The sequence below is a fragment of the Hemiscyllium ocellatum genome, chromosome 8, assembly GCF_020745735.1.
Source record: "Hemiscyllium ocellatum isolate sHemOce1 chromosome 8, sHemOce1.pat.X.cur, whole genome shotgun sequence".
In the NCBI taxonomy this organism is placed as follows: domain Eukaryota; kingdom Metazoa; phylum Chordata; class Chondrichthyes; order Orectolobiformes; family Hemiscylliidae; genus Hemiscyllium; species Hemiscyllium ocellatum.
This window is the reverse complement of record NC_083408.1, coordinates 68,708,400-68,728,426: the sequence shown is the minus strand read 5'-3', so window position 1 is coordinate 68,728,426 and position 20,027 is coordinate 68,708,400.

The following is a 20,027-nucleotide window of genomic DNA, read 5'->3' as shown; positions in this document are numbered from 1 at the left end:
TCTAACACATTTATTTGCAAGTGCTAGATTAACATTGACCTGGGGAGATCCAAGATGGCGGCAACTCAGCAAGTCTGAGTTTACAGAGCCCTTCCCAAAACCTGGGAAAAGTGGGTTTCCTGCCCCCACCACACTTGCCAAACCACCCAAAAAATTTCTTTAATCTTAATTAGCTGCTGAATATTATATTTAAACAGTCTAATACTGAGTGGATAATGAGTAAATCAAAGGGACCCCGCAGCTCTCAGAAAACAAAGACCCCTCCCCCACCCTCCTCTCCTCCGGCTGCAGCTGATGTAAAAACAGGCCTTATAGAGATGATTGCTAGATTGGAATCGACACTCGTCAATTTCATCGCAGAATCCCGACAGAGATGGAATGCATTCGAAGAAAAGCTGCAGAAACAGAATCACTCTATCGGAGAATTACAGGGCCGAGTGGAGGGGGCGGAACTAAAGGCCACGACCTCCGAGGCTTCAGCTCAAACAGCTGCAGAACAGGTGCGAACCCTCGAGCAGAGAATCAGGGCCTTTGAAATCTACATGGATGATATTGACAACAGAAATCGGAGAAAGAATATTCGGTTGCTGGGCCTTCAAGAACAAGAAGGGAAAGGGCAGTTAGCAGCATTTCTGGAGCGATGGCTGCCCCAGCTTTTAAACCTGGGGGCTGAAACTGACCGGGTAAGGGTGGAGTGGGCCTACCGGGTCGCAGCACGCGGATCTGGCCCAAACCAGCGCCCACGCCCGGTCCTGTTCCGGCTGCAGAGTTATAGGGAGAGGCAGATACTCCTGGATGCCTCCAGAAAGCTTGGAAAGGATCCTAAAGCTATGATTCATGAAGGATCCAAGATTATGTTATTTCAGGACTTCTCCCCGGCTTTGGCACGAAGAAGGAAGGCGTTTGATGAGGTGAAGAAATGTTTAAGGGACTTAGATATTCAATACACCTTACGCTACCCAGCGACGTTATGCTTTACCCACGAAGGATCCGAGTATAATTTTAGATCATCGGAAGAGGCCAAGAAACTTTTAGACTCGGTTAAATAAATCGTAAGAGACAATTTATGTTGGCTTGCCTCTCCCACACTCCATGGGGAGAAATGGATACTTTATTCTACTTTACTTTTGCCTCTGGGAGCAGGGTTGTCTTCCTTGCTATGTTATTATACTTAACTGTAATCTGTTGGAGTTGTAATTTTATAGTTATGTGTGTTTGTACGTGGCATTGATGCTAGCAGAAATACTCAGGTATGGGTGGGGAGGGGTGGGGGTGCGGCGCTCACTGTTAACTCTAGCTCGGTATTATATCTAAATCCTATTAAGGAGCGCCCGGGTTGAGGGTGGGACACTGTTTGGGAGAGGATATGGTGGAACGTTGGAAAGGTAGTAGGCCCCCTGAGAACAAGGGGGAAGATCTCCATTCAAACATGTTTAATTTTTTTTGTTCTTATTGTTTGGAAATAAATTCCTTTTTATCATACTGTTATGAGTGTATTAGAGAACATTTTCTCTTATTTGAAGGATGTAAGCGACTCAACTATACACTCTGGATGATTGTGGATTAGTTGAATTTTGATGATTATATATTTAAAATCTATTTTTATATTAATGTTTGTGCTTGAAAATTCTGCTTATTTTTGTAAATTTGTCAAAATGTTAAATTCCCAATAAAAATATCTATAAAAAAAATTAAAAAAAACATTGACCTGGACCCAGGGATATCTTCCCTGCTCTGCTTTATGATAATCTTGTGGGATATGTTGACTCAGATGCTAATATTGACTGGCCTTAGGGGTATCACCCCTGCTCTTCTTTATTAACAATGGTGATAGCTAGAAATATGTTGAAGTTGTTGGGACCATGTTGACTGAGATATTAATATTGACCTGACCCTAAGGATTTCATACCCTCATGAAGAGCTTATGCTTGGAACGTTGACTCTCCTGTTGCTCGGATGCTGCCTGACTGGCTATGCTTTTCCAGCACCACAAACTTCGACCATAGAATATCACCACTACACAGCTTTAGAGTCACAGAGATGTACAACACAGAAACAGACCCTTCGATCCAACTCATCTATGCCAACAAGTATCCCAATCTAATCCCATCTACCAGCATCCACCCCATATTCCTCCAAACCTTTCCTATTCATATATCCATCCAGATGCCTTTTAAATGTTGCAATTGTATTAGCCTCCACAACTTCTTCTGGCAGCTCATTCCATACATGTACCACCCTCTGCATGAAGAAGTTGCTCCTTATCTTTATATCTTTCCCCTCTCACCCTAAACCTATGCCCTCTAGTTCTGGACTCCCGTCCCTAGGGAACAGACTTTGTCTGTTTATCCTATCCATGTCCCTCAATTTTATAAATCTCCGTAAGTTCATCCCTCAGCCTCAGACGCTCCAGGGAAAATAGCCCCAGCCTACTCAACATCTCCATGCAGCTCAAATCCTCCAACCCTAGCAACATCCTTGTAAATCCTTTCTGAACCCTTTCAAGTTTCATAACATCTTTCGTATTGGAAGGAGACCAGATTTGCACACAATATTCCAAAAGTGGCCTAACCAATGTCCTGAAGACAGCTGTAACATGACCTTCCAATGCCTGTACTCAATACTCTGACCAATAAAGGAAAGCATACCAAATGCCTTCTTCACTATTCTACCTAACTGCGACTCTACATTCAAGGAGCTATGAACCTGCACTCCAAGGTCCCTTTGTTCAGCCACACTCCCTTGAACCTTGCCATTAAGTGTATAAGTCCCACTAAGATTTGCTTTCCCAAAATGCAGCACCTCACATTTATCTAAATTAAGCTCCATCTGCCACATCTCAGCCCATTGACCCATCTGATCAAGATCCCACTGTAATCTGAGGTAACCCTCTTTCCTGTCCACTACACCTCCAATGTTGGTGTCATCTGCAAATTTACTAACTATACCTCTTATGCTCACATCCAAATCATTTATATAAATGATAAAAAGTAGAGGACCCAGCACCAATCTTTATGACAGTCCACTAGTCACAGGTCTCCAATCTGAAAAACAACCTTCCACCATCACCCTCTGTCTTCTATCTTTGAGCCAATTTTGTATCCAATGTTTAGGTCTCCCTGTATTCCATGAGATCTAACCTTGTTAACCAGTCTCCCATGGGGAACCTTGTCAAATGCCTTACTGAAGTCTATATAGATCGCATCCACTACTCTGCCCTCCTCAATCATATTTGTTACTTCTTCAAAAAAACTCAGTCAAGTTTGTGAGACATGATTTCCCATGTACAAGGCCATCTAGACTATCCCTAATCAGTCCTTGCCTTTTCAAATATTATTGTCCTATAGGATCATGTTGAATGAGTTACTAATATTGACCTGGTCCTAGGGGTATCTCCCCTGTTCTGTTTTATGATGGTTGTATCAGACAATATTGACTGAGGCAGAGCTATTGGCCTGGCCCCTGGAATATCACCCCTGCTCTGCTTTATGATAATCCTATAAAATGTAAACAAAAACAGAAATTGTTGGAAAATCACAGCAGGTCTGGGAGCATCTGTGGAGAGTCAAGAGTGTGGCACTGGAAAAGCACAGCAGGCCAGGCAGCATCTGAGGAGCAGAAGAATCAATGTTTCGGGCATAAGCCCTTCATTAGGTTAGCTCAATTGCCTAGATAGCTGCTTTGTCATACAGAGTATTGATGAAGAACTTATGCCTGAAACCTCAATTATCCTCGGATGCAGCCTGGCCTGCTGAGGTTTTCCAGTGCCACACTCTCAACCCGGATCTCCAGCATCTGCAGTCCTCACTTTCTCTTACCATCTGTGGAGAGCCAATGTTTGAGAACCTTCTGAAGAATGGTCACAGGACTTATATTTTAACTCTGATTTCTCTCCACAGATGCTGCCAGACCTATTAAGATTTTCCAGAAATTTCTGCTTTTCTTTCAGATTTCCAGCATCCACAGTTCTTCTGTTGTTTTTCAATAAAATGTAAAGTCACCATACTGCTACCAGACCATAGGGCTGTTCTTTCATTAAAGAGAAACAACTAATGTTAGTTTACCTGAGGGCCACCACACCTCAGTTGAGGGGAGACGTTGAGAGGGAAAGTCCTTCGCAGTAACCTCAGCTGGTGAGCATTAAACCCATAACTTTAGCATTACTCTGTATGACAAACCAGCTATCTAGGCACTTGAGCTAACTGACCTTTGGATAGTAATGATGACTTTTTCTAATTTACACATGGGTTGTGGGCATCACTGACTGGGCCAAAACATTTTGCCTATTTCTAGTTTCACTTGAGAAGATGGTGGTAGGCTGCCATCTTGAACAGTTGAAGTTAATTTGGTGTAGGAGAGTACTACTGTTGTTTTGGAGGAAGTTCTAGGGTTTGACTCAGCAACATTGAAGAACCTGTGATGCATTTCTAAGTCAGGATGGTGAGTGGCTTGGGGGCAAATTTGCAGTTGATAATGATCCAATGTTTCTGCTGCCCTTGACCTTTATATTTGGAGGTCATAGGCTTAGAAGATGCTGTCTAGGGAGCCTTGGTGAATTTCTCTAGTGCATCGTGTAGACATTGCACACTGCTGCTATTAAGCATCGGTGGAGGAGAGATTGTATGTTTGTAGCTGTAGTGCCAGTCAAGCGGACTGCTTTGTCATAGATGGTGTAAAGCTCCTGAGTATTGTTGGAGCTGCACTAATCTGGGATATGGGAAAGTATTCTATCACACTGCCTTGTAGATAGTGCTCAGAATTTGGGAGTCAGAAGGTGAACTTGGATTGACCTTTAAAGGATTCCTAACTTTAACCTGTTCTTGTTATTGTATTGATAAGACTAGCCCAGTTCACGTTTTGGATTAGTGGTGCTGGAAGAGCACAGCAGTTCATGCAGCATCCAAGCAGCAGCAAAATTGACGTTTCGGGCAAAAGCCCTTCATCAGGAATAAAGAGGGCTTTTGCCCGAAACGTCGATTTCGCTGCTCCTTGGATGCTGCCTGAACTGTTGTGCTCTTCCAGCACCACTAATCCAGAATCTGGTTTCCAGCATCTGCAGTCATTGTTTTTACCCAGTTCACGTTTTGGTCAATGGTATTCCCCCACAATGTTGGTAGTGGGGGATTTAGTGATGGCAATGCCATTGAATGTCAAGGAGCAGTGGTTAGATTTTGTCTTGTTGGAAATGGTCATTACCTGGCATTTGTGTTGCATAAATATCACGTGCCCCTTTTCAGCCCAAGCAGATCTTGTTGCATTCAGTATCTGAGGAATTGCTAATGGTATTGAATATTGTGCAGTCAACAGTGAATGTCCTGATTTCTGATCTTATGATGGAGGGAATGTCATTTATCAAGCAGCTGAAGATGATGGGACCAAGGACACGACCCTTGAGAAATGCCTGTAGAGATATCCTGGATCTATTATGACTGATCTTCAACTGCGAGTAAAAAGTGAGGTCTGCAGATGCTGGAGATCAGAGCTGAAAATATATTGCTGGTTAAAGCACAGCAGGTTAGGCAGCATCCAAGGAACAGGAAATTCGACGTTTCGGGCCAGAGCCCTTCATCAGGAATGAGGAGAGGGGCTCTGGCCCGAAACGTCAAATTTCCTGTTCCTTGGATGCTGCCTAACCTGCTGTGCTTTAACCAGCAACACATGATCTTCAACTGCCACAACAATCTTCCTATGTTTCAGATATGATTCCAACCAGTGGAGAGTTTTCTTCCTGATTCCCATTGTCTCCAATTTTGCTAAAGTTTCTTGATATCATACTCAGTCAAATGTGATCTTGTTATCAAAGACAATCACACATACTTTACACCGGAATTCAGCTCCTGTGTCACTGGAAACAACTCCCCTGAACTTCTTTGAAATAATCCTTGAGGATCTTTTACTTCCACCTAGGTGGCAGAAGCGGCCTCAGAAATTCCCTGAAATATGGTACACTTTGCTGGCAGCATAATTAACATTTTCTACCTGATTCTGCTTTCTTCACTTTCTCATACACGTACTGCAATGTCCCCATATCTGCTTCCAGATTTCCTAAGTGTGTTCTACCAGTGGGTTAAAATGATGGGTGAGTGGGAGTGGAAACATCTAAAGTTCAAAAATCTAAACATTTACATCAATCTGTTCCTCTCCGAAATCTCTGATTTGTAAAAAAAATGACAATCTGCAAAAGAACACTAGTCTGGCATACTGGTAATGTCACTAAAGTAGGAATCCAAAGACCCAGGTTAATCCTGTGGGGACATGGGTTCAGAGTCCAACCACAGCAGATGGTGACATTTGAATTCAATTATTGACTCTGGCGTTAGTTGAGTAGTTGATTTGCATGAATGGACGAATCACTTTAGGGAAAGAAATCTGCCATCCTCACTTGGCTCAAATGTGATTCCAGACCCACACAAATAAAATTAACTCTTAAATATTTTCTGAAATGGTCTAGCAATTAAATTCACTGTACCAAATTGTTTTGAAGACTAAGAAAAGGAATGAAACTTGATAGATCACCTATCAATGACGTTTGAGCGAGGATCAAGAATAGGTCATGGACCTCCTCGAGCCTGCTTTGCCATTCAGTAAAGTCATGGCTGACCTGACTTTAACCTCAAATCTACATCCCTGCATCTCCTTGATAATCTTTCACCTTCTTGCTAATCAAGAATCTATTTACCTTTACCTTAAAAATATTTAAAGAGCCTGCGTCTGCTGCATCTTAAAAGAAATTTCTTCTTAATTTTTAAAATATGACCCCTTGGTTTAAATTCTTCCTCAAAAGGAAGCATCCTTTTGACATCCACTCAATCAAATCCCCTCAGGATCTAATATGTTGCAATTAAATCACTCCGGACTCTCCTAAATTCCAGAAAATACAGGCTTAACCTGAAATAAGAGGCTGGTATCCTGTCAACAAGTCACCCTATATTTATATTTAGAAAGTCCTTGACACTGATCCAGCTTCCTCATGGATCTCAGAGTGATCAGAACCCCTGACACTTATTTTCTAGCTTGTCAGCCAGGGTTCCCTGATTGGACCAGATTAACAGTCCCAGTTAGGGAACTTGTCGGCCAGGTCCACCTGACTGACTGACCTCATTACAATCACTACATCAGTGGGTTTTGAGACGATTTGTAGCTCAGGTTGAGGTTCTAGATGTGGGTTTGCTCACTTAGCTAGAAGATTCATTTTCAGACGTTTATTCACCATACTAGGTAACATCACCAGTGAGTCTCCAGATGAAGCACTGGTGGCATGGCCTGCTTTCTAACTATGTGTTGATGTTTCCTTGGGCTGGTGATATCATTTCCTGCAGTGACATGATTTCCTGTGGTGATGTCATTTCTTGTTATTTTTCTCAGGGGTTGGTAAATGGGATCCAAGTCATTGTTCAATTCTATCAACAAGCACATTCACTTCAATCCCATTTACCGCCCCCTGAGAAAAATAACAGGAAATGGCATCCGTCCCTCTCGAAGTGCAAGGACATAGGCCAGTTCTTATTTTGCAGCTCCTCCTGGGGCATTTTAGCACCAGGTCATGTTCCTCCAACTTTGCTTCTGATACGGGTGGCGTGTAACACACAAAAGCTTGTCTCTTGTACCTGGAGCATCCCGGTTGAAATTAATTTTCTTCTGGAGGCAAAGGTTCTGCGGTGGAGACATCCACTAAAGGTTCCAAGGTATCTTAAATGCTTGACAGAAAGGGAGAACACGGCGAGTTCCGGAATTGTCGGAAAGGCTGTCGAAGATCCGGCATGATTTGCTCCTGCACATTTGTGGCTTTCATATGGTCCACATGCTTTTTCAAGACTGTCACACCTATCCAGACTTTATACATCACTGCACCTGACCTAACTTTGACCATGCCTCTTATCCATGCAATGCCATTCCCATGGTTTCTACCCCAAACTTCATCTCTTGAAGTGAACTTAGCTTAATCTTGGTAGCATTGGTGTTCTTGACGCTGTTTCATCCTCCCCACCCAGGTTTGGGAAGATCAAATTTAACCTGGTGCAGAGTCTTCTCTCCATTAGCATCTCTGCTAGATCTATCCCTGTAGTTGTATGAGGAGTGGTCCAATAAACAATAGGAACTGGGGCAGTTTGGTATCTAGTTAATCTGTAAGTTGTTTCTTTAAGACTGCCTTCAAAGTTTGGACTGCTCTTTCTGCCAGACATTTGGATGATGGATGGTATGGAGCTGTTCCTATATGTCAAATATCATTCAACTTTAGAAACTACTTAATGTCTCTGCTGGTAAATGATGGCCCATTATCTCTGACCAATGCTTCAGGGAGTGCCTGTGATGCATGCAATTTTTCTATTGTCGTCCCGCGTTTGACAAATTAACTCTTTGCATGTCCAGCCACTTTGAGTGGGTGACTATAATGACTAAGAACATTGAGCCTGTGAAAGGACCTGCATAGTCACTGTGTAATCAAATCCAATGTTTACCCAGCCATTCCCAGCAATGTGGAGGAGCTGCTGGCAGTAATTTTGGTCCTTGCTGGCAAAGGTATGCGTCTCTGGGAAGTAGGACAAAATGGATAAAGGAGCTGCACATAATGGCTTCTGCATTGCTAAATTAAATTGCAAAGCAGCTAGGGACAAAATGGCTCCTTATACGTGACAACTTACAGTTAAATACCTAAAGCTATATAAATAACTAACCACTAAAACCACCAGCATGAAGAGGTAGATGGATCAGATGAGAAAGTACTAACCACATTTGCAAGCTACAAGATGAGGAAATATTAAACCGCATATTGCAAGTTTTGAATCTTTGAAAAGGTGACATAAGCCATTACAACTTAATATCATTGGTTCAAGCTACTACCCATGAAGTGATTATAATTATTGATTGGTTGTTATTATGCGATTCATGCTCCATGTCTGATGATAATTAATGTACATAAACCTTAAGCAAACTCTGTAAGGTTGTTGGATTATTTTGACTGCCAAGAAGTTTTCATACTTCTGGGCAAATCAGAGTCTGCCAACCCAGCGCTGGAACATACAATAAACGATTGTTTGCATGTTGGACAAAGAGTCGTTTACAGGTGTGTTAATTGACAGGTCATGGAACCAAGTGACTTACAGATCATCACTGGTACTCTGGGCACTGCCGCACTACCATGGCTATGTCTGCATCCAGGCCTGCCACCAGACATAACGTCTCGCCAACATCTTCCTTTTGGAGACCTCTGAATGGCCCTGGTGGAGTTCAGCCAGTATCTGGCAGTGACCTTTGCTCAGGATAATCACTCTTGCTCCCCATAATAATTTGCTGTCCTTTACTGTGATGTGGTCTCTCTGAGTCCAAAAAGGTTTCAATTCCGGTTGTGATGGCCCTTTGGTTTCTCCCATCAGCATTAGCTGTTTCTGTTTTGTCAGGGCTGGATTTTTCTGCATCTAAAGCCTGATATCGTCAGCTGTAACTGGAAGTGTGTCCAGAAAATTTAAAACCATTATGGACATTTCCATTGACAGTACCACCGGCGGGCTATCTGCCAAAAGTGGGCAGCTCAATGCATCTGCATTTGCTACTTGGCCCCCCCCAGATGGTGTTTCAACTTCTAATTGTATACATTTCGTATGAGATCCTACCGGCAGACATCACTTGTCAGTACAAAATCTCACTTATGATCAGTGTTCCAACTCCTTAGAGGATGATGGCTGTTTCTTCACTTCCTTTAAAGTTATGGTTTGGCTACTTGACCATTTCCAAGGCTGGTTTTTCTTTAAGAGTTGATACAAAGGTGTCAGGATGGAGGCCAGGTAATGTTTAAACTTTCCTCAATAATTCATCTCTCCAAGGAAAGATCTGAGCTCCAGTATGTCCAGTAAGTCTTCAATGCGAGAAACTGTGTATTTATCTAGCTGTGAAAATTTGTTTAAAATCCCCACAAAGGCGAATCGACCCATTGGGCTTCACCACCTGTACAACCGGTGCTATCCATTCTGCAAACTGGACTGGTTTGATGATTCCTTCACTTTCTAGCCTCCTGATTTCTGCCTCTACTTTTATCCATAAGGCAAATGGCACTGGGCGGGACTTGCAGTATCATGGATTGCTTCCTGGTAAACATGCAAGGTGGCCTTGGCTCATTTGATAGTCCCTAGACCTCCCTGAAAAACTTCCAAGTGTTTAATTAGGACCTCACTTAGGCAGCATTTTTTTCAATTGAAAATATTGAGCCAATCTAGGAGAATCTTTCTCAAACAATTTTGCCTCATACAGCTTGAGGTCATAATATTCCTTAACTAAGACTGTCAACTCCTGAAAGATTTTAGTATCTGATGCCTCAGGGAACGTTAAGTTCCTAATAACTGAAAAAGATGTGGATCCACAAGCTGTCAGGGGAATTACTCATTACTTTTCATCTGCCCCAATGTCATTTGTTCCGAAAAAAAATGCATTCTTTCAACAAAGTGGGCCCAGTCTTTGATGACAGATTCATATGAGTTAAGCATTCCAAATAACAGCATGATGCCAGAAATGCTTACTCCAACTCAAAGACAACTGTTGTAAGCAAATTTCTTCAGGAGCATGTTTTTCTCTTGTTGCCACGGAAATAACCCCATAGAGGCCAGTATCCTGTCATCAAGTCACTCTTTATTTACACCTGCATTGTACTTGAAAGTGATCCAACTTCCTCAGATTCTGCTTTCAGAGTGCACAGGATGTTTGACACTCCTGTTCTTGTGTGTCAGCCAGGTCTCCCTGATTGGAACACATTAACAGCCCCAATCAAGGAACTCATATTCTATGAGGTCCACCTGGCTCACCCCATTACGTTCACTAGAAATCTATCTAGTCTTTCCCTATTAGGCTTTCCACTTATTTCAGGTATTAGTGGAGTAAATCTTCTCTGAACTGCTTCCAACACATTAACATGCTTCTGTAAGTATGGTGACCAATACTGTACAGAATATTCCAGATGCAATATCATCAGTGCCCTATATATCTGAAGCATAACTTCCCTATTCTTGCATTCAATTTCCCACAAAATGAGACATAACATGTTGTTAACTTTCCTGATTACTTTCTGAACCTGCATACTAATCTACTCTAATTCATGCACTCTGCAGATATCTCTGCATCTCAGAGTTGCAAATTTAAATAATATACTTCCTATCCTTGTTGCCAAAATGGATAATTTCACACTTTCCCATACTGTACTCCATTTACCATATCTTTGCTCACTCATTTAACCTCTCTATATCCCTTTATAAACTCCTTAAATCCTCATAACTCACTTTCCTGCCTATTTCTGTGTCATCAGCAAACTTAACAACAAACCTTCAGTTACCTGAATCATTTATTATAATTGTATAGAGTTGACGTCCCAGACTAATTCTTGTGGTACATCACTTGTGACAGCCTGTGACATCCTGCCAGTCTGTACTGATTCTTACCCTCTACTTCCTGTTAGGTGACCTAGGCACTGAAAAAGACAGCAGCAAATCCAGCCCTGTTGACCTTTCAAAGTCCTCTTTACTGACATCTGGCAGCTTGTGTTAAAACTGGGAGAGCTGTCCATATATTGTCAACAGCCCGATGAGTCAGACACATGGCATCATATTGTATGAATGATGTCACAGCCCATCCCTATTTCTCAGAATGTCCTGTCCCACTGACAGAAAAGACTCACTACTGTTGGCAATACAGTACTGTACAATCAGGAGGAAGTTGGACTCCAGATCCCATGAAGCCTAATTACAACAAATCAGACTTGGGTAATGAAACCTCCTGCTGATTACCACGCAATGCCCTCTCAGCTAACGAATCTGTACTCCTCATATACAATACTAATTGGAAGAAGCATGGAGGGGGACAAGGGTGCAGAATGTAGAATTAATTACTGACTGACCTGGCCATGTCCTAAACGATGTAACACTATACTAGGCTTTCAGGAAGTGATGAGGGAATCAATAAGGTGGTAACGCCTATTATCAAATTACCTTTAGCAGATGCATCTGCCCATGACAGTGCTTGTGAAGATGAAGTCTCTTCTTCACAATGATAATCCCTTCTGTTGCATTGTGTAGGATCACCACCATGTTAAATGGGATAGATTTTGTACAGATCTAATAACACAAAACATAAGGTCCTGTGACCCAGCAACAGTAGCAGTATTGGACTCAAACACAATCTGCACTTGAAGGCCTGGCATATTCCCACCCCTAGCATAATCATTAAACTAGGGGACCACCACTGGTTCAATGAAAAACACAGGAGGGTAGGTGACAGGTAGACTACCTAAAAACTGTGTGTATTTGCGTGCATATGCATGTGTTGGGGAAGGGGGTGTGGGTGCGGTTGGAGGGGTGGTGTTGAGATGTACGTGATAATCAATGGGTCTGCCCTGATGCTTTAACACCTAATGGGGTCCAGAACCAATGTTGAGGACTTCTAGACCAACTCTGTTCTGTGTACCCCTGTTCTAGGAATAGTGATATGTGCGAGTATGACAATGATGGATGTTGCTTGACTACAATGCAAAACAGTTTCCCAGTTTCGTTCTCAAGATCAGATTTTAGTAAGGAGTACTTTGAATGGTTGATAGGACTATGTTTGAAATTTTGTTTCCAGTGTCTAGGTAGTTCATATGTTTCGTTCCCATGTGAGACTTGTAGCAGATTATTAGGCTATTCTAGAGGACAATTAAGAGTCAGTTGCAGCACTGTGGGTCTTGAGCCAGAGTCATAGAGATTTACAGCACGGAAACAGAATGCTAACCAGATATCCCAACCCAACCCAATCTAGTCCCATCTGCCAGCACCCAGCCCATATCCCTCTAAACCCTTCCTATTCATATACCCAACCAGACGTGTTTTAAATGATGCAATTGTACTAGTCTCCACCACTTCCTCTGGGAGTTCATTCCAACACATACCACCCTCTTTTATATCTTTCCCCTCTCACCGTAAACCTGTGCCCTCTAGTTATGGACTCTCCCACCCCAGGGAAAATACTTTGTCTATTTATCCTATCCATGCCCCACATGATTTTATAAACTTTTATTAGGTCACCCCTCAGCCTCTGATGCTCCAGGGAAAACAGCCCCAGCCTGTTCAACCTCTCCCTATAGCTCAAATCCTTCAATCCTGGCAATATCCTTGTAAATCTTTCCTGAACCCTTTCAAGTTTCACAACGCCTTTCTGATAAGAAGGAGACCAGAATTGCACACAATATTCCAACAGTGGCCTAACCAATGTCCTGTATAGCCGCTACATAACCTCCCAACTCCTGTACTCAATACTCTGACCAATAAAGGAAAGCATACCAAACGCCTTCTTCACAATCCTATTTACCTGCAACTCCACTTTCAAGGAGCTATGAACCTGCACCCCAAGATCTCTTTGTTCAGCAAAACTCCCTAGAACCTTACTATTAAGTGTATAAGTCCTGCTGAGATTTGTTTTCCCAAAATGCAGCAACTCGCATTTATCTAAAATAAACTGCAACTGCCAATTCTCAGCCCATTGGCCCATCTGATCAAGATCCCATTGTAATCTGAGATAGCCTTCTTCGCATTCCACTACACCTCCAATTTTGGTGTCATCAGCAAATTTAGTAACTATACCTCTTATGCTCACATTCAAATCATTTACATAAATGATGAAATGTCGTGGACCCAGCATTGATCCTTGTGGCACTCCACTGGTCACAGGCCTCCAGGCTGAAACACAACCCTCCACCACCACCACTCTGTCTTCTACCTTTCAGCCAGTTCTGTACCCAAATGGCGAGTTCTCCCTGCATTCCATGATATCTAACCTTGCTAACCAGTCACCAATGAGAAACCTTGTTGAATTCCTTACTGAAGTCCATATAGATCACATCTACCACTTTACCCTCATCAATCCTTTGTTACTTCTTCAAAAAACTCGATCAAGTTTGTGAGACATGATTTCCCATGCACAAAGCCATGTTGACTATCCATAATCAGTCCTTGCCTTTCCAAATACATGTACATCCTATTCCTCAGGAATTCTTCCAACAACTTGCCCACCACCAATGTCAGCCTCACTGGTCTATAGTTCCCTGGCTTTTCCTTACTATCTTTCTTAAATAGTGGCACCATGTTAGCCAACCTCCAGTCTTCCGGCACCTCATCTGTGTCTATCAATGATACGAATATCTCAGCAAGAGGCTTAGCAATCACTCCTCGAGCTTCCCACAGAGTTCTAGGGAACACCTGATCAGGTCCTGGGGATTTATTCACTTTTATGCATTTCAAGACATCCAGCACTTCCTCCACTATAATATGGACATTTTTCAAGATACCACTATCTATTTCCCTACATTCTTTATCTTCCATGTCCTTTTCCACAGTAAATACCGATGCAAAATACTCATTTAGTATCTCCCTCAACTCCTGCGGCTCCGTACAAAGGCAGCCATGCTGATCTTTGAGGGGCCATATTCTCTCCCTTGTTACCATTTTGTCCTTCATGTATTAGTAAAAATCTTTTGGATCCTGCTTAACTCTATTTGCCAAAGCTACCTCCTGTTCCTTTTTTGCCCTTCTGATTTCCCTTAGGTATACTCCTACTGCCTTTACACTCCTCAGGATTCACTTGATCTATCCTGTCTATACCTGACATAGGCTTCCTTCTTTTTCTTAACCAAATTTTTTTAGTCATTCAGCTTTTCCTTTCACCCTAACAGAAATATACTTTCTCTGAAATCTCGTTATCTCAGTTCTGAAGGCTTCCCATTTTCCAGCCATCCTTTTATCTGCAAACATCTACCCCACAATCAGCTTTTGAAAGCTCTTGCCTAATACCATCAAAATTGACCATTCTCCAATTTAGAACTCCAACTTTTAGAGTCATATGTAGGCCAGACCAGATAAGGATTTCCTTCTGCAAAGAGCATTAGTGAACCAGATGGGCTTTTACAACAACGATATCATGGTCACCATTAGATCTTTAAAATTCAAATTCCACCATCCGTATTCAAACCCAGGCCCCACAGCATTACCTAGATTTCAACATTACTAGTCTAGTGACAACAATTAGGTGACCTTGTAAATCAGGTCAGGGTGATTGATGAATGAACGTAATGCAAGTTAGAATAGGCAGCAGAGTTTTGGATAATCAGAGGCTTGTATAAACAATCTGAAAGGCTGGAGTACAATGGAATAGTCAAGTCTAAAGATGACTATTTTTGGATGTAGGCTTTAATCAGCAGATAAACTGAGATGGGCTAGGCTTATACAATTGTAATGGAGGTGGAAATAATTGATCATGGTAGCGGCTCAGCTGGTGTATCTGACTAGCAGCTGGAGTGTCAAATATATTACCAAAATTGTGCATAGTCTGACTCAGCCTCAGACAATTACCAGCCAGAAGAGTTCATGGCTATGGAACAGAAATTATCACAAGAATAGAAGACACTAGCTTTAGTTTTCCAAATATAAAACAGTACACTCATTGCAAAGGAGCAAAACAATTCGCTACATTGGCTAATGTAAACCAATTGGTTGGCTTTGCAAATCTAATATGCTATACTATACAACCATTGGTCAAAAAGAGTGTTGAAATAATTTGTTTAGTTGAATTCAAATGTGCAATATATATTTGAAGTAACTTTGTCTCATTGGCTCTCCTCCAGAGTTTATGTCCGAAATGTTGACTCTCCTGCTCCTCGGCTGCTGCCTCACCTACATTTTCTCAGTGCCACACTTTGACGATTCCTCCAGAATCCTGCCTGTAAAACTGAGACAGTACTCAAAATTTCTTTGGAGTAGATTCTGTACTGAACTCAAAAGGTTTTTACCTAATGTCTTTTTATTATTAAACAATTACTCCTTTATTCCGTGCTGTAACTCAGATTAAGATAAAAACCCTATTGTCCCTGTAGACAACAAATATGCACCAGCTTGTTTCTAATTATGCCATTATGCTTCCCAACCTAGTCCCATTAAGCACTGTTATAGAACATAGAACAATAGTTTAGAACAGGCCCTTCCGCCCTCGCTGTTGCACCAACCTGTGAACGATTCTCAGCTCGCCCCCCTACACTATCCAATCATCATTCATATACTTATCAAAGAATTGTTTAAATCCCCCTAATGGCGCTGAGTTGACTAGATTGGCAGAAAGGGTATTCCACACCCTTACCACACTGTGTAAAGAACCTGCCTCTGACACCTGTCTTAAATCTATCACCCCTCAATTTGTAGAAGCTGACATCATCATCCTAGGAAAAAGACTTCCACTGTCTACCTTATCTAATCCTCTGATCATCTTGTGTGTCCATATCAAATCCCCTCTTAGTCTTCTTTCCAATGAGAACAGTCCCAAGTCTCTCCGCTTTTCCTCATAAGACCTTCCCTCCAGACTAGGCAACATCCTGGTAAATCTCCTCTACCTTTTCCAATACTTCCACATTCTTCCTGAAATATGGGGACCAGAACTGTACAGAATATTCCAAGTTTGGTTGCACTAGCGTTTTGTATAGTTGCAGCATGATAGTGTAGTTCTGGAACTCAATCCCTCTACAAATGAAACCTAACACACCCTATGCCTTCTTAACAGTCCTATCAACCTGGGTGGCAACTTTCAGGGATGTATGTACATGGACTCCAAGATCCCTCTGCACATCCACATTACCAAGAATCTTTCCATTGACCAAGTACTCTGCCTTTCTGTTATTCTTCCCAAAGTGCATCACCTCACATTTAGCTGCATTGAACTCCATTTGCCACCTCTCAGCCCAATTCTACAGTTTATCCAAGTCCCCCTGCAACCAGTAACATTCTTCCAAACTGTCCACTACTCCACCGACTTGTGTCGTTTGCAAATTTACTAATCCATCCACCTATGCCTGTGTCTAAGTCATTTATAAAAATGACAAACAGCAGTGGTCGCAAAACAGATCCTTGTGGCACACAACTAGTAACCAGACTCCAAGCTGAATATTTTCCATCAAACACCACTCGCTGCCTTCTTTCAGAAAGCCAGTTTCTATTCCAAACTGCTAAATCACCCTCAATTCCATGCCTCTGCATTTTCTCCAACAGCCTACCATGTGGAACCTCATCAAAAGCTTTACTGAAGTCCACGCATACCACACCAACTCCCTACCCTTATCTACATGCTTGGTCACCTTCTCAAAAAACTCAATGAGGTTTGTGAGACACGACCTGCCCTTGACCCATGTTGCCTATCTGAAATCAAATTGTTGCTTGCTAGATAATTATAAATATTCTTTTATAATCCATTCCAAAATCTTTCCTACAATACAAGTAAGGCTCACTGGTCTATAATTACCTGGGTCATCTCTACTGCCCTTCTTGAAAAGGGCACATTTGCATTCCTTCAGTCCTCCAGTACTAAACCTGTAGACAATGACGACTCAAATATCAAAGCCAAACGCCCTGCTATCTCCTCCCCAGCTTTCCATAGAATCCTCTGATAAATCCCATCTGGCCCAGGGGACTTTTCTACTTTCATTCTTTCTAGAATTAGTAACACCTGTTTGTAACTAACCTTAATTCTTTCTAGTCTAATATCTTGTACCTCATTCTTCTCCTCTTCCTGAGTGAAATCGATGAGAAATGTTCATTTAGCACCTCTCCCATCTCCACAGGGTCCACACAACTTCCCACTTGTCTTTGACTGGCCCTACTTCTACCCTAGTCATCCTTTTATTTCTCACATACCTATAGAAAGCCTTAGTGTTCTCCTGTATTCTATTTGCTAAAGACTGTTCATGTTCTCTCTTTGCTCTTAACTCTCTTTATTAGAATTATGTTCCCATAATTCTAACATACACTTATTGTTCTAGTTAATCAGATAAAATACAACCTTGACATCTGACTTAACTTGGATAAACAGTCTGGGTCAATATTGAGGACAGTGATCAGCAAGAGGGAATATTGTGTGTTGGCGCTGAAAATAGTTTTAATCTTCCCAATATTTCGGTGGGAAAATTTCCACTCATCCAGAATCAAGGTTAACATAAGTAGTGTGACCATCTAAATAAGTTGCTAGTAAGACAGTACTGGGTGCTATCAACATACACGTTGACTGTTTTTGGATAGTGCCACTGATACTTCAGTGTAGAACATAGAACAGTACAGCACAATACAGGCCCTTCAGCCCTTGATGTTGTGTTGGCCTTTTATCCTACTCTAAGATCAGACTAATCTACATATCTTTCATTGTACTAACTTGCATCTGCCTACCCAAGAGTCACTTAAATGTCCCTAATGCATCTGACTCCATAGAGTGGTGGGTGTGTGGAATGCACTACCAGCAGTGGTAATAAAGAACCTACCTCTGACATCTCCCCCAAATCTTATACCAATTATCTTAAAATTATGCCCCTCGTATAGACATTTCTGCCATGGCAAAAAGGCTCTGGCTATCTAGTCCACCTGTGCCTCTCAACATCTTGTACACCTCTATTAAGTCGGAATGTTAGAGAAATGACAGCAGGCCAAGGGCAGATGGTTGAGGTACTCCAGAGGTAACACCACAGAAGCGGGATAGTACAATAGTACTGAACAACAATACGATAGTACTGAAGGTTTGTGCTTCAGAACTTGCCGTTTCTTCAGTCAAGCTGTTCTAGTACTGTTACAACAATGGCATTTGCCCCACAATGTGGAAAATTGCACAGGTATATCCTATACGTTAAAAAAAAGGACAAATCCAACCCAAACAATTACTGCCCCATCAGTCAACTCTTGATCATCAGTAAAGCATTGGAAGGTGTCATCAACAATGCTATCAAGCAGCACTCTGCTCAATGTCCAGTTTGGATTCTGCCAAGGCCAGATCACCTTACAGTCTTGATTCAAACATGAACAAAGAAAAAGCTGTATTCCAGAAATGAGTGTGACAGCCCTTGACATCAAGGTTGCATTTTTCCGATTGTAGCATCAAAGAACTCCTGCAGATCAGGAATGAACGAGTATGAGGGGGCAAACTCTTTGGTCTCAGAGTTATACCTGGCAGATAGGAAGATAATTGTAGTTGTTGGAGGTCCACAGCTCCAGGAGATCACTGCAGGAGTTGCTCAGGGTGGTGTCCTAGGCCTAATCGTCTTCAGCTGCTTCATCAATGATCTCCTTTCCATCCCAAGGTCAGAAGTGGGGATGGTTGCCAATGATTGTTCAGAAGATACTGAAGCAGTCCATGTTCAAATGCAAAAAGATCTGGACAATATCCACACTTGGGATCACAAATACCAAGTAACATTCATACCACACAAATTCCAGGCTATGAACTTCACCAGTAAGAGACAATCCAACCACAGCCCTCGACATTCAATGGTATTACCATCACTGAATTGCCCACTATCAACATCCTGGCAGGGTTACCATTGATCGGAAACTAAGCGGGACTCCACATAAATGCAGTGGCTACAAGAGCAGATCAGAAGCTGGGAATACTGACTAACACACCTCATAACTCCCCAAAGTCTGTCCACATCTTCAAAGCACAAGCCAGGAGTGCGATGAAATACTCCCCCCATTTGCTTGGATGAGTGCAGCTCCAACAACACAAGCAGCTTGATCCCATCCAGGACAAAACAGCCCGGCTGATTGGAACTACATACAGAAGCATCCTTTCCCTCGACCACCAACAACACTCAGAAGGAGCAAATGTGTACAATTTACAAGATGCATGCAGAAATTCACCAAAGATCTTTAGATAGCACCTTCCAAACTCACAATGACTTCCATCTGAAAGTACAGGGCAGCGGATACATGAGAACACCATCACCTGCAAATTTCCCTCAGGCCACTCAACATCCCGAGTTCGACATATATCGCTGTTCCTCCACTGTTGCTGGGTCAAGTTCTTTGAATTCCCTCCCTAATGGCATGTGGGTCAACACACAGCAGGTGAAATACAACCGTTCAAGGCAGCAGCTCACCATCACCACCATATTGAAGGGCAACTAGGGACAGGCAATAAATGCTGGCCAGCCAGTGATACCCATATCCCACAAAACTAGTACATCATATATATTTCTGTAGCCATTACAACAAACC